This window comes from Rhipicephalus microplus, chromosome 2 (genome assembly GCF_043290135.1).
Source record: "Rhipicephalus microplus isolate Deutch F79 chromosome 2, USDA_Rmic, whole genome shotgun sequence".
In the NCBI taxonomy this organism is placed as follows: Eukaryota; Metazoa; Arthropoda; class Arachnida; order Ixodida; family Ixodidae; genus Rhipicephalus; species Rhipicephalus microplus.
In genome coordinates, this window is record NC_134701.1 from 272,134,596 (window position 1) to 272,149,034 (window position 14,439).

Here is a 14,439-nt window from a genome sequence, read left to right on the forward strand (position 1 = left end):
GTGAACGACTAAACTGGGACTGCGAATGAACGCTAGTGGCACACCAAAAAAGCAATAAGACTGAATTCTGTTGCACTTTCACCACACACAGCTTCCAAGCAGGAAAACACCCTTCACGCTGCTTGCTTTGCAGCCTCGTTGCAATAGATGCCTTCTTTTTACGTCGCCGATTTTTTCAAGCAGATACAGAAGAACTCGGATATTCGAATACCGTAACTACAAGACGGAACTCAAATGCGATGCTGGCGTTGTACAGCCGCTTGACGGCCACCACATGGTAACAATCAAGGGCGCAAATGACGATCATCATCCTCGGCAGGTGAAAACCAGCTGGGAGCAAGGGAAACGGACATTGCGGGAGTTGCCAACGTTGAAGCAGACGACAAGCAAGAGCCTGGGGCTGATGCACCGCAGACGCAAGCTGGTAAGACCGGACCACCAGCGGCCTTAAAATATTGACCCCAGAGCCTACGAGATAATTTTGGTGGTTTAACGCCCCAAATTCACATGATAATGAGAGACGCCGCTCGAGAGGCCATCGGGAATTCCAACCTATTGGGGTTCTTCAACATGCACCTAAATCTAACTACACGGGCCTCAAGCATTTTCGTCGTCATCGAAAATGGGGCAGCCAGTGCAGGAATTTTCAATGACGACCAGTGGGTCAGCAGCCCAGCACCATACACATAAGGCCACTGTAGCGGGTTAAAAGTTTTTGCTAATCGAAACTATTGATAGCACCCTCTTCAGCAATGACAGTAGCTTTCTGAGTATACTAATTTGCCTTGTTGGCGCCATCAATTTGAACATGTATATAATACCTTTACTGCATTGTTTCAATGTGAACAACGCTGCCGTAAGAGGCACGAAATCTTCGATATTTTATGTTTTTTTATATTTGGTTGGTATCTCTGTTTAACTAATACCGTGAACATTCTTGAATAGACCACTTTTCACCAATCTCAAGATTTTAAGACGAGGTTGTCAAAGCCTACATTTCACTTGCGAGAATCACAATCTACCGAAGAAGAAGTTGCACGTGCGTTGCTCTCCTCGTGATCTGCTCGTTCTAGAACAATGCTGGACACCGCCACGGTAAGACGCCATTTTCTAGCCTCCTGTTTGAGCTAGTCGACGCTGTTGATTTCTCATTTAACTGGTCATTCATGAAGCGTTCAGTCTCTCGCAATTATCCCCAGAGTTGACGCACTCTCCTTTCAGACATATCGAGGCCAAAACAATCCTGTTTAAACATAAAATGTGTCATCGGACTTTGCGTCTTCACTATGATAGTCGCGTGTCTAACCTGTTCATCAGAATCCACAGGCGTTCCAGTGTTTATGACTAGTGAAGGCGGGCAAAAAAAAATTGTCGGCTCGTTATGGGCTTTTCCAAACAAATTGTTTGGTTGTGTGGAATCTACCACTGCTAATCACAGTATGTGGATTCGCAGCCTTTGTGAACCATATCCTTTTCTCGTACCTTTAAATCAAGGATAACGCCTGGAGTGATTTGAGTGATAAATAAATAATGTTTTAATATACAGTGCAGCATTCAAGTGGTGACTCTCATGTCGTTTTGGCCAATATGAACATAGAATCATCGATTTTTTTTTGCCGCGTCCTGTCTGTTAGCTTACTTTTGCACATTCCACTGTGGACGGCGAATTAGATCCGAAAAACCACTGAATTAGTTGACATGGTGTAGCAGCATTTTCTTGGTGACTCGCATACTGGTTTACAAGCATGAAATCCTTGACGGTTCCTTTTGCTGCTAACTGTCGATTTATGATTACCTTAGTGCATTTCGCTGCGCACGGCAAGGAGCTTTCAAAACAACTCAATTAGTTGACGATGTGACTATTTTCATAAGTCGAGAAGTTTATTTCCTTTGGCGACCTTCAATATAAGCGCAAAATGTGCATATTTTTCTTATCTTGATGGTTGGGCTCATAGTATAACATTGCGCAACACGAAGGCAAAATGCGGATTCCTCTTATTAGCAGATAAATTTAGCTGAGTAGTTTTGCAGCCCCTCACAACTGCGTGCCTCGTATCATGCCTCTCATTCATAACAACCATTCCATTTGTCTTCTTGCTCCTATATAGCACTCAGTTTCAAATCACAATGATGTCACAATCACGTTTCGATAGACGAATTCTAGCTTTCGTTTATATACGTTTCGCAGAGCAAGGCCCTGTTCTTCTGTCGTGCTGGTTACCGCCTAACACTTGGCCGCCGAAGCAATGTCCTGGCTTCCCTACATCAGCAGAACACGACGAGTTCAGCCGCAATCGGCAGAGGTGGTCTGGACTCCTCCATCCGGAGCCTTCCACGCAGCGAGGTGCTATGGTCGACTCGACCCAACAGCGACGGCGCAAGACCGCAGACGCAAACAGCAGTTGGCGACTCGGGCGTTTGCGCCGCCTTCCCGATGCATGATGCACCTGTGGTACAGCACCAGGAGGCGCCAACGCTCAACTACACTAGGAAGAAGGCGCTGGTGGGTACATATTTGTAGACATATATGCTGCTTTTTTCGTAGCACCGGACGAGTCACTAGATGTGGTAGACTAGGCTGTTGGCTTATACAGTAAAAACGTGGTTGATCCCTCTTTTTAGGAATTGTTATAACAAGAAAGGGAAGCCTGTCTTCACAAAAGCAGTTGAGCGTTTATTGTGCATTGTTTTGTCACAAAGGCGAACGAACGGATGCTACAGCTAGAAAATGAAAATGCAAGCGGAGAACGACCACTACTTCGAAACTTTCGGTGCGACTGTTACGACTGTTACCGATCGACTTTTGAAGGGTCCTGTTCAACCAGAAAAAAAGATGCACCAAACGAACGCACAAGTATAGACCGCACAAGCGCGAACAGTCACAGTCCTCACTTCTTCGTGTGTGAGAAGCGAGCTCGGTTTTAAAGCGCGGCCGCAGAAAGGAGCGAAGTGACCTTTTGCTCTCCCAAACCACGAGTCTGATAACCGTGCGCGCAGGAGAGACTGCGCTCTGTGGAGGCAAAAAAAAAAAAACGCTAGAAGCAACGACCTTGCGAGCGCGCCCAATGCGAAGCAATCGCACCAACTCGCTACTGACGACAATAGCGCGATGAAGTAAGAGCTCTGAGGACCGACATACGGTATATGTTGTGTATAAATGGCTTGTAATTGGCATGTTTGACAACGTACGTTTCGTGGCCTAGTGAATAGCGGCGCGCGTTGCAGATAGGTTGATGAATAGACGCATCACGACGTAAACATTTGGTCTTGTTTATTTTTATAGAATCTGTTAGATTATGTTTTGCAACGCTTTTCTTTTACCGGACCGAAGTACGTCAGCGAGGCCCAAATAGACCCCGACATGAAACACTTTTGTGTTAAAAAAAGAAGGCTGTCTTTCTTTCCCAGCGTAATAATAAGTATCTATATTGCTTTTGGTGCATTATCGACGCGTGCCTCGAATTTCCCAGTTACGAATAGAATGTGCATTATCTGGATTCGGGACGTTAAACCCCACATATCAATCATGCGCATTATCAAGGTGACAATAGTATCTATGTAAGGAAAGGTGTGTCTAGTTTTCGAAATGCCAGCAAGCCAGATGACGGGTATTATTGTAGTAATGTAATAATATCTGGGGCAGATTTGGGTGCAGGTTAAGGGACCCAACGTAGTCCGAATTTCCGGAGCCCTCCACTACGGCGTCTCTCCTAATCATATGGTGGTTTTGGGACGTTAAACACCACGAATCAATCATTATAACGGGGTGATAAGAATATTATCTGAGGCTTTAGATAGTTCCTGAAACCAGTATATGATTATAAGAAACGGTGTAGTGAAGGGCTCCAGAAATTATGACAATACAGTGCTTTTTTTTCGCGTTTTGACATCGCACAGTACACCGGCCCCTGACAGCTCTCGTCTACCGAAATACGGCTACAATCCCATCTTTTGAATCCACGACCTACGGGTCAGCAGCCGGATAATGATTGTTGTGGGTTAAAAAAGGTGCTTTTGACCAAACCATATCTTAGAATTTATTGCCATATATGCGTAACTTCAGAAACCAAACATAGCACGAAAAAATTGCGTTCACTAGGATCTCTCTGGTACAAAGTGGAAATTCGCGCTGTTTAATTATGCATTGAAACAACCATTGCGCTTCATTTTGTCAAGTAAATTCATAAATAAATAGTAAGTATGCGCTTGTTTCTGTACTTTTTCTTGTGAACGTCTTTTTTTGCACCTTTTAGTTTCGAGACGACTTTTTGGGAATGTACGAAGTGTGCTGCTAAATGTATTTTGCATTTTAATAATTAGCTCCTTATTTTCATGCAAGTATTAACATCTAGAATACTGGATATAAAAAGCGAGACAGGCCATTCATAGAACACAGGATCTGCCTTCGTGTCAAAGGTTCGTTGAGAAATGAAACGTTGTTAGAAGAGTCAGACGCATACACAGTAAAAATTTTTACACCCAGAAGGGTGTAAATGAGCTTGTCCTCTGGACGACACCCTAAGAGTGTTAATTCAGCACCTTCCAAAAAGGGTGCTTTACCATGCACCCTTAGAATAGGGTGTACATGTAAAAAAACTGTAGCGTGTTACAGAAACACCCTTAAGGAAGGGTGCCTTCGATATCCTTCACTTTTAAAGCACCCTCTGAGGAGGGTGCGAGAAGGGTGCACAAGGGTGATGAGTGCCCATGGCAGGGGTGGCAGTATTCTTTTAGACTGCACTAATAGATATCAGCATGCACTGATTACACACTACTTGAAGAAAGTGGTCCTGATTATCAATGGTGCGCCACCTGTCGAGCTCCATTCATTGCGTGTGGGCAAAAATATAAACGCGTACAATCGTGTATGAACTTGTGCTGGATCTATGTATGCTTCACAGTATATGCATAAAGCGCGTTACAGAAAATGAAGCCTTGCTGCCCTTGCATATTGCGTTTATTTAATAGGCAAATAAAACAAACTTTTCTTCTGCCACACAACTTTTTCACCATATATACGTTCACGTATACGTACACTACACATGCAACACCTCAAATGTTTATTATATTTTTTCAGTTTCACTTTATTGACAACTGTTTGCAACATACAATTACACTGGTTTCAGTTTAGTATACTGCTTCAAGTACATAGAGACTACAAATGAAATACACGCTAATATATTTTTATAATTCTTTCAAGTATCTACAATCCCAGTGGTTTCCAGTTTAATACTCCTTCATGTACACAATGTTAATAGGAATGAAATACAGGCAAATACATACTTATGATTCTTTCAAATATATACAATCACCATAATTTCCCTATATACGCCTTCATGTACACAGTCGTTCCCAAGAAGTGATTCACACAAAAATATATATGGATAGTGTTTTCAAATGTATACAATCACAGTGGTTTAAGCTTTGTATTCCTGGATGTATAACAATTGGTTATGAGAAATGATGTACATGCAAACCTAGACGGGTTTTCGCACATATAACTTTAGCGAATACTTAAGAAACCAATACAATGATCAGAAACAGAATAAGCTAAAAACGAACACAAAACTGAGTCAGGACACACAAAAAACAAAAGAGGTAATACATAATTATGGCTAATGACACAGCTGGGTCACTTTATGCCAAATGTCCCAGCCATTTTGGCAACCATCTCAAATGTATTTGAAAAACTCCTGCTGCATTGAAAATAGTGAACTTCTGGAATACTTAGGAGAAGAAAAATATTTGGTCACGTGGCTGCCTTCTAAACTTCCTGGAATTACGTCTAGGTGTTGTATATGAAAAATTTTATTACAAAAGCACAGCTCCTTCTTTCCATACGAAACTTGGTCTACAAGTTACGTAACAAGAGCTTAATTTGGGAGAGTTGGTTCATCGTGGTTGTGTGCTACTCACAGCGCGACCGCTTTAGAAAGAGACAGAAAGGACAGGAAAGAGCACCGACTGTCCACTGAATTTAATGAATGTGCTACGACCGCTTTTATACGGAGTCCAAGAACCGGGTTCATGCGCAACGACACGTGTGAGCACTACAAAATGATCTTAACTGTGAAAAGAATACTCTCTCTCGGAAAGGATAAGTGAACGTGTAGTAATGCACTGATCATTGGTTTACCTGATAAAAAATACTTCTACAAACGTTAAATTGGCATTAAGTAAACCTATTCTCGTGATGAATGGGGCAAGATTGACTATTCCTGTTGCTGTTTAGTACACACACTTTTGAAAGCTTGCAAGGGGTGGAAAACAACACGCTAATATCATATCTGCTGGCTATTTTTTTTAATTGTGAGACACGTGATGTGGTATTACATGCAAAGGTTTTGGTCATTGTTTTTTGTTGGTCCTGTCTTCTTTAAATTTACTTTCTGCCGGAGGGTTTCGCAAGCGGGTGTGATGATTCTGTTGGGATACCCAGCATCTTTTAGTCTTTTAATCTGGTTTTTAAGCCTGACCTCACCCTTGTGCTAACATGACTTCTGAAGGGTGGCCTGAATACATGTGGTATCAATTCCTCTTTCTACTAATTTTGAATGCCTACTATCAAAAGGCAGAACATTCTTAGCACTCCTGGGCTGATAGCACCAGCCAATACCCCAGCAGCATCATCACACTTGTTTGCGAAACCCTCCTGCAGAAAGTAAAGTTAAAGGAAACAGGACCAAAAGAAAAAGAGAATGACCAATCACGTTTGCATGTCACACGGTACTACGTACATAAGGTGTCTCACAATTTCAGGAAAAGAGCCAGCAGATATGACATTGTTGTTTTCCACCCCTTGCAAGCTTTCAAAAGTGCATGTACTTACAGCAACAGAAATAGTCAATCTTGCACCATTCGTCACTAGAATAGGTTTACTGAATGCCAATATAATGTGTATGAGATACCGCTAACACGTGGAAAAGTAAACATAGGACAAACTGGGCAATGCTTTGATGATCAAGCAAGACAGCATGCTTTAAATGTTAAGAAGGGCTATAGTAGTCTCATGGCCGGACACCGTAAAGAATGTAAGGTCCTAGGTTTTATAAAACACGGTTTTTTTTTAAAAAGCAAGCAGAAAAATGAGAGATTTTATAACTCTTTATCAGGAAGGCCAAGGATCAATGCATCAGTACACCTTCACTTATCTTTTCCGAAAGATAGTATTCTTTTCTCGGTTAAAATTATTTTGTCATGGTCACACATGTGTTGTCGCAGATGAGCCCTGGTCTTGTTCTAAGTATAAAAACGCTCGTAGCACCTTCAATAAAATTCAGTTGACAGCGCTCTTTCCTGTCCTTTTTGCGATAAGATTTTTATTACAGAAATAATTTCATTTTCTTACAGTTTAGGTATAGTGATGAGTTTTCATTGTATCACAACATGGAGCAAATTGCATCTCAATATGGACCAAAATCACAATTTTGTGAAATTCGTGATATTTTCTCGTATATTTCAGCAGCTTGAGAGGTCTAAAGATATTTTTTCCTCAAAATATACCTTTTGTGGAGTAAGTATTCACTGCTCAGATATTCATACAAAGTGCAATATTGCAATAAAAATGCAAACATAACACATTATGGCTTTATTCTTGGAAGCGATTGTGGCAAAAAACTTGCACTATAATTATTGAGCTTCAAATACCTTACAGAAGCACATTTACTTAACAGGTAGACCAAATTTTCTTTAAAAAAAATAAGCGGTAGTTTTAAAGCAAAATTTTCCACAAACAGCCCACAGACGGCATTATGCCAGGAAGTTATAAGCCAGCCACATGAACAAAACTTTTTTTCTCGCTGAAATATTCTAGCAGTTCACTGTTTTCAATGAAGTAAGTCAGCACATTTTTTTTTCAGATACATTTCAGAAGGTCGCCAAAGTGGCTGGGACGTTTGGCATGGAATGGTCCAGCTATATTTAGGCAAAATAACTTACACAAATAACAATATTTGTTCATCTACCATGACCACACTAGAAAAAGATGTTCAGGCATTGTGATACTAAAATTTTCAGTGTCGTACTGCCTGAACAACTTCTTTGATAAACTCCAAACTCACGCCGAGAAAAAGCAGCTCAATCACGGTGGTTATTAAAGGCCTTGCGGCCGTAGACAATGTTGAAAATAAAAAAAATCAACTCATCATTGCTGTCATTCCTTCTTCGTCATTACTGACACGAAAGATTTTTCGGTTATCCATGTGGAAGTTCAGGAAGTAGGCTTGCTCTAGGCTGGGGCTGGGGTAGACTATGCAGGACGTCAGAGGCACCCTCTCATCCTGTGATAAGAGCAAATATGACTTCCCATAAAAGGATGTTCGTGCTGTTCTGGCAGCACCATATATAAAGAATGTGTAGTGTGTATCCTTCGAAATGGCGTGTAATAGACATTACACTGAACTCGAAGCATACAACCCATACATTCCAATAATTTCGTATGATGAAGATGAGAGTTTTCCAGCATACAGCGAATTCCCGAAATGAGGTGAAGTGTAAGACTACAGCTGAAAAATGGCACTTACGAAAGCCTGAACTCACCTAAGAATCAAATTCCTTCTAGGGTAGTGAGCCAGTGTAAAAAACAATTCTTAAAGTACAACGTTCAGAACATGTAGCATTAATCAAAACGCACAAGAAACTTACCTCTTCATGTACAAACAGTGAAGACATCTCTGCTTTCTCTTTTACATGAGAACAAATGATCTTGGGCGTGGCACTAGCGAAGAGACCTGCAAAAAAAAGTAAAAGATTTACTGACTTTAATCACGCCTCTAACAATCTGAGGAATGGTTACAAGTCACCAATCAGTGCAATTCTGACTGCCTCTATAAGGGCATCAAAAATGAACCATTTTCTCGTTCTTTCTAACCTCACAAGACGCTCCGTCAATGGAATCTAATCCAAATTTGACGCTGTGCTTCCTATTTGCCTGCTTTCTAGACGTAGGGCTGCGAACATGTGTTTTGTGCACCTAATCTAGGACAGAAATTCGTCACCTATATTTCAATCATCTTAATTCATTGTAATTTGATAAAAGATGTGATAGTTCATCCAGTTTTTAAAGAGTTGTGGGCCTGCAATAGGCACTGCCTAGCACGTAATAAAGTATTTATTTAAAAAAAATTTTCAAAGCTTGCTTTCAGAAAAAGCGTCTGGCATATTTCGACAACCAAGCTCATCCTCTGATTGCAATCAGGGGCACGCTATTAGCGATTATTGACCACGGGATTTACAAACGTAACCCGTGCCTAAATACTGAGTTAAATACAATCAAGCAAGTAGGAGCGCTCGAACGACACCAACGCGCGCGGACGCCGTCTACGTTGCAGCAGCCATGGCTTATGCTAGAGCTACCGCACATAGCTCCCACAGTCACGTATACTCTCTCGATTCTGTTATGACGCCGAACGTTATCGCAGATGAAGGCAAAGCACGAAAACAGCAAACAGAAACGAGGGAAAACAACGCAGGGCGATGGCCACAACAACGCGCCTTTGGAAGTCTGCTAGATCTTTCCCTGTTGCTGGTGACACTTGTCCTAAATAGCTTAATAGACCGAGGCGCACGTGCTGGGAGCATCGCGGCATATCAGCACTTCCAACTATACCGTCTTTAAGCAAAAAAAAGCCATTTTGTACAGTGCGCCTCTGTACATAATTTTTGCTTTTTCTTTCTTTTTTTACGCTTACACCTACAGAAACACGTTGCACATTTGAGTATTAATAGAAATGTTATTACGATGTAGCCCAAAGCACATCTTAAAACAATATCAATCACTTTGTGCAGTGTAGAGACAATTTGCGATCAGCAACTAATCCCGCCCTTGTTAAGTGATCACACCACTCACTGTATGAGTGATGCAAGCACTTACAGAACATCGCGCATAGCAGTGTGAACTCGTAAGTCACACGTTTAATCGGGCATCTGCAACAGACCCGCGAACGCATGCTGTTGTAAATGGCTGCCAGCCTACTTCGGCAGAGCTGCTGCAGGCGCCCAGCTAGCGCTGTATGATTACTATCTACGAAAACAGTACACTCACCGTTAACAGGTCCACGTTGTCCGTGTCCGCCACTCCATGAATATTCCTTAATCCGAGCGTCACTTCGAACACGGTGTCATGCGTGACCACCATTGAATATGCGCCTGTTCGCTAGAACACACACAGCGACCAAGACCCCAGATCAACGCAACGCATTTGAAAGACGATGAGACAGATAGAGCAACGTTGAGAGAGACAAGGAGGAGGCACTGGCGGCGGTGCCGCAGCTGTCGACGCAGGTGTTCGGTGACGCAATTATTCGCTTATCTACGCCACCGTTGTGGGAGCAACGCTGGCCGGGGTGAGCGGGGGGGGAGGAGTGGGAAACCCGCCAAGACGGCGCCGAAAGGCAAACGCTATGGCGCATACGGCGGACGGCCGTTCGACACGGAAGGACTCCTTGTATTTGGCAACACTCCTTCCAGCCAGTCGCACAGCGACGCTGGTTATTTACCAGCCTCGGGTTCTTTGAGTATTTTGACGGAATGCGATTGCAGTGGGCGAAAAATAGTGAAGCAAAACTTGCGGAAAACAAAATGCACCATGGAATGGCCAGAAACAATAATTATTTCGTCCTCGGTGGCATTAGCGGGAGAGCATCGCTACACCATTTTCCAGAGGAATTTCTTTTCGCATTGTCTGTGTCTGGCAATTCCGCGTATGGTACCGCAAACACTGAATGTGTAGTCGAAGCTGGAACAAATTATTCCACAGTCGCGAATGTTTAGAAGGCTTGTCATGCACCACCAAACGTGCCGAGGTTGTTATAACAAACTTTTTGCTGACCACATGATCAGCACATAATTCCATATGGTTGCCCAATGAGCTAGCTAAGCACCTGTAGCAAAGGCAGGGCACTTTCTTGTTAAACATTGTTAATATAAACGATGGTTGTGCATAAGTGCAGTGACAGCTTTCCGTGTGAATTGGTCATAACCCACGTTTTCGAGCGTAGAAGCGTCTCAGCGGACCTAATCAGCTACCACAGCAAGTTCGTAAGCAATGATGAGGTACGAAAATGTGCAGCTGTTTTCCATGTACTGAATAGTCCGTGTACAGTGCGTTGACCACCGCCATTTTTTAAGCCACCTTCCATATAGACTCCCAGTCTGAACAGGTGTGGGACCTTAAACAATAAGAAGCAGTGCCCCCCCCCCGCACACACACACGAAATTTGAGGGCGCACGGGCTGATACACACGCATGCTTATTCACGGGCGCACACACATACACGTATACACACATACGGCAACAAACACACGCGACCGTAAACGCACGGATGCATGGGCGTACACATGTGCACAGGCACGCTTAACACAAGCACGGACTCGCACATACACGCGCACGCACACATGCACGGGTGTACACACAATCGCGCTTACACGCGAACACATGCGCAGGCTCACGCACACACACACATACTCGGGCGAACATTATGTTCCTGTATATAATCCACAGCAAACATGTAGCTTATAACCAACGCTAAGGTGAGCTTCCGTAACGTGGATTGCAGTTAATTGCCATTATAGATGAAACGCGATTTGCTTCTGCTGGCATTCTGCTGTATTCGGAGAGCACCTTTACAAATTCTAAGTCTAGGCCGTCATTTAACGCAAGGTCCACATATTCGTGCAGTAGCTACGCTGCTCGGCCGCCAATCCGAAGGTCGCGGGTTCGATGCTGGCCGTGGCAGTCGAATTCAGATGGAGGCGAAAAGGTAGAAGCCTGGGCACTGTGCGATATCAGCGCCCATTAAAGAACACCAAATGGTCAAAATCTCTAGAGCTTTCCACTACGACGACCCTCATAACCATATCGAGGTTTTGAGACGTAAAATCCCAAATAATATATTTATGTGTTCTTCTTATGCTGCATATTCCATCTGATGAATCGTCACCTACACCCTTCTCAAGCACAAAAGCACCCTTAGAGCCTATTTTACGGTGCTATTGAGGCAAGCACCCAAAGAAATGGGTGCTTTTTTTCAATCGACCACTTATGGGTGTTAAAGGGTGTTGCAAAAGGTGCTTTCTCGTGAAAGCACCCTTTTTACATCCTTCTGGGTGTAAAAAATTTTACTGTGTATGCAGCTCGGCAGCACACTCTTAGAATATTCTTTTTCCTCTCGCTCTTATATTTCTTTACTTTTTGTGTGTCTCTTTGTTTCCATTGCACGTATTGTGTGCCGCTATAATCATGAACGAGGTCTGGGTGTCCTTGAGCGACCAAACATTTGCGCCAGTTGGTTTAGACAGCATTACATATGATGAAAAACGAAACTTGAACGCCTACAGTTTTCTAACGACCGCTTGTTTTCAAACTAGCGAAATTCGTAACTACGTTATTAGTTTTCGTGCTTGTGTTGGATCTCGCTAACTTGCGATGCAATTTCATACCTTCTCCCGAGTGTTTTCACACGACAGCGTTAAATAGCTCGTTTCGCAGATATTCCCGCGTCAGCGCCGTCGGTTGTTAGTGGAAAATCATCGTATGTACGACCGAAAAGTGAAGAACAATGCAAATAAAATGAATTATAAAAAAATCCTGGATCAGAGAGGACTCGAAGCCAGGACGTTAGCGTGGCGTGCGGGTGTTCGATCCCTCGGCCCTGCGTGTGCTTGGAAATACGGTGAAAAAGAGCTTCCTCTGCTTGGAATCGCAGTGAAAGTAATTTAGATGCTTTAGAAACACACGCATCCAGTATATATGCTTCACAATGCGACACTAAGTATTGCAACAATGAAGCACCCATTACCAGCGCGTGTCAGAACATTGATCATAATTGCTTCGTGGTTTAGAGCTAGTCACCCACTAGAAAAGGCACACACGCAGCTGCGCCTATCTCCTTAAGGCCATATGGTGGGTGCATATCAAGTTAGGAAAGGTTTCGTGCGCTACGTACATGAATTATTCGGACTAGGAACTGGATACTGCAATAGCGCTACGCTCGTAAAGGCGCAATTTCGGAGCACCCTCATTTTTTTGTCTGTGTTGTTCGCAGTGCCGGTTACATTGCCTTTGATTACCGTGCTCACTATGGGTCGGCAGAAAAAATTGGAGCTCACTTAAGCTTATTCATCGCAATTTTCCTAAGCTGGATTCCATGGTCTTGCGGTTCAATGCAGTCAAGCAAGTCCTTTTGCGTGCATTTAGGCTTTCGATGATGATGCCCGTGCTTTAACGCCATAAAACGCTGTTAAATGTATTGCGGTGAGAAGCCAAAGAACTCGCTCTCCCTCTTACTACATTGCTCACGCCTCGCGTCGATCGTTATCCCGGTGGCATATCTGCGTGAGTAGCCGTGGTTATAAACATGAAGTCATAAGGCTGAAGATAAGAATACAGGACCATAGGTCGGCAGAAAACGTAGAGAACAGTTATACTCACTAAATAAATGTATTTTCTGTTTGAAGCTGATTGGCATGTACACTCGCACAAGTTTTTCTGAACTGGTTTACTTTGATTCATAATTTTTTCTCAAATGGACTCACTCTCTCACCAACATTTCTTTTAAAAACTGCACTCACTAGCTTTTACAACTCCACCAAATTATTCCTCCAGCGACTCTCTGAGATTAGGATTCACGTAGCGAGGTGAGTCGAGGTGAGTCGCTAGTGTGTCGTCCTTCAATGCTCACCATGGCGGCGTTTCGCGCAGGGTCACGTTCTGCTTCGCGCATCGCCGACGCTGTAAGCCTTGCACGTGGTGGTCCCGCCACGCGCCGTAACTGCCGAATGCCTTGGACGAAGAAGACGGCCACCGGGTGAGATGACGTCGGCGGCGTTTCGGACGACGACGACAACGGGGATTACGAAGGCACTGAAGTCGGTGTGACTGTCCACCGATGCCATCCGGCGGTAGGCGCCTTTGGCGGCGCCTTCATGTTTTGTTATTTATTATACCTCAATTTTTGTTCAATTTTGTTCCTAATAACTGCAGTGCAGAAACATTTTTGCACGACAGAAATAAAAGAATTGTATGCGAACTGCGTGTCGCTGTGTTTTTTTCGATGGTTTTAGTGTGGGAGCTTCGTTAAACATGAGCAGAATGACCCTTATTAGCGAATTGGAAATATGAAGCTCAGAGGAAATAAAAATAGTATAATCTTTTGTGAATTTTTTTGAATATGGAAACTTCATGATCTTTCAATAAAACTAGTGTAGGGAAGCGCTAGAGTAAAATCGTCATCGAAAAGTCGCACACCGTGCCATAATAAAAATATCATCGTCTGATTATAATATTAAATGAGCAAAAGCGCCAACTTGGCTGTCTGCAAAGTCTCCTAAGAAGTGCTAGCATTTACTTCGTAAGTTCACTAAAGGCAATCGTATTTATTTATTTTTTTTGCAAGCAGTTAGAAATGAACGATTTACAGTGACGCATAATGGAGCACTTTAG

The 14,439-nt window shown here is 43.1% G+C and overlaps 1 long non-coding RNA gene across 1 annotated transcript; it reads left to right on the plus strand.

Annotated features, from left to right (window-relative positions):
* Positions 1 to 2,205: 2,205 nt before the first annotated feature.
* LOC142788227 (uncharacterized) lies at positions 2,206 to 14,026 on the plus strand. The gene is made up of 2 exons (XR_012889297.1): positions 2,206 to 2,503; positions 13,699 to 14,026. It is a non-coding gene; the product is annotated as an uncharacterized LOC142788227 (long non-coding RNA).
* The last annotated feature ends 413 nt before the right edge of the window (positions 14,027 to 14,439 follow it).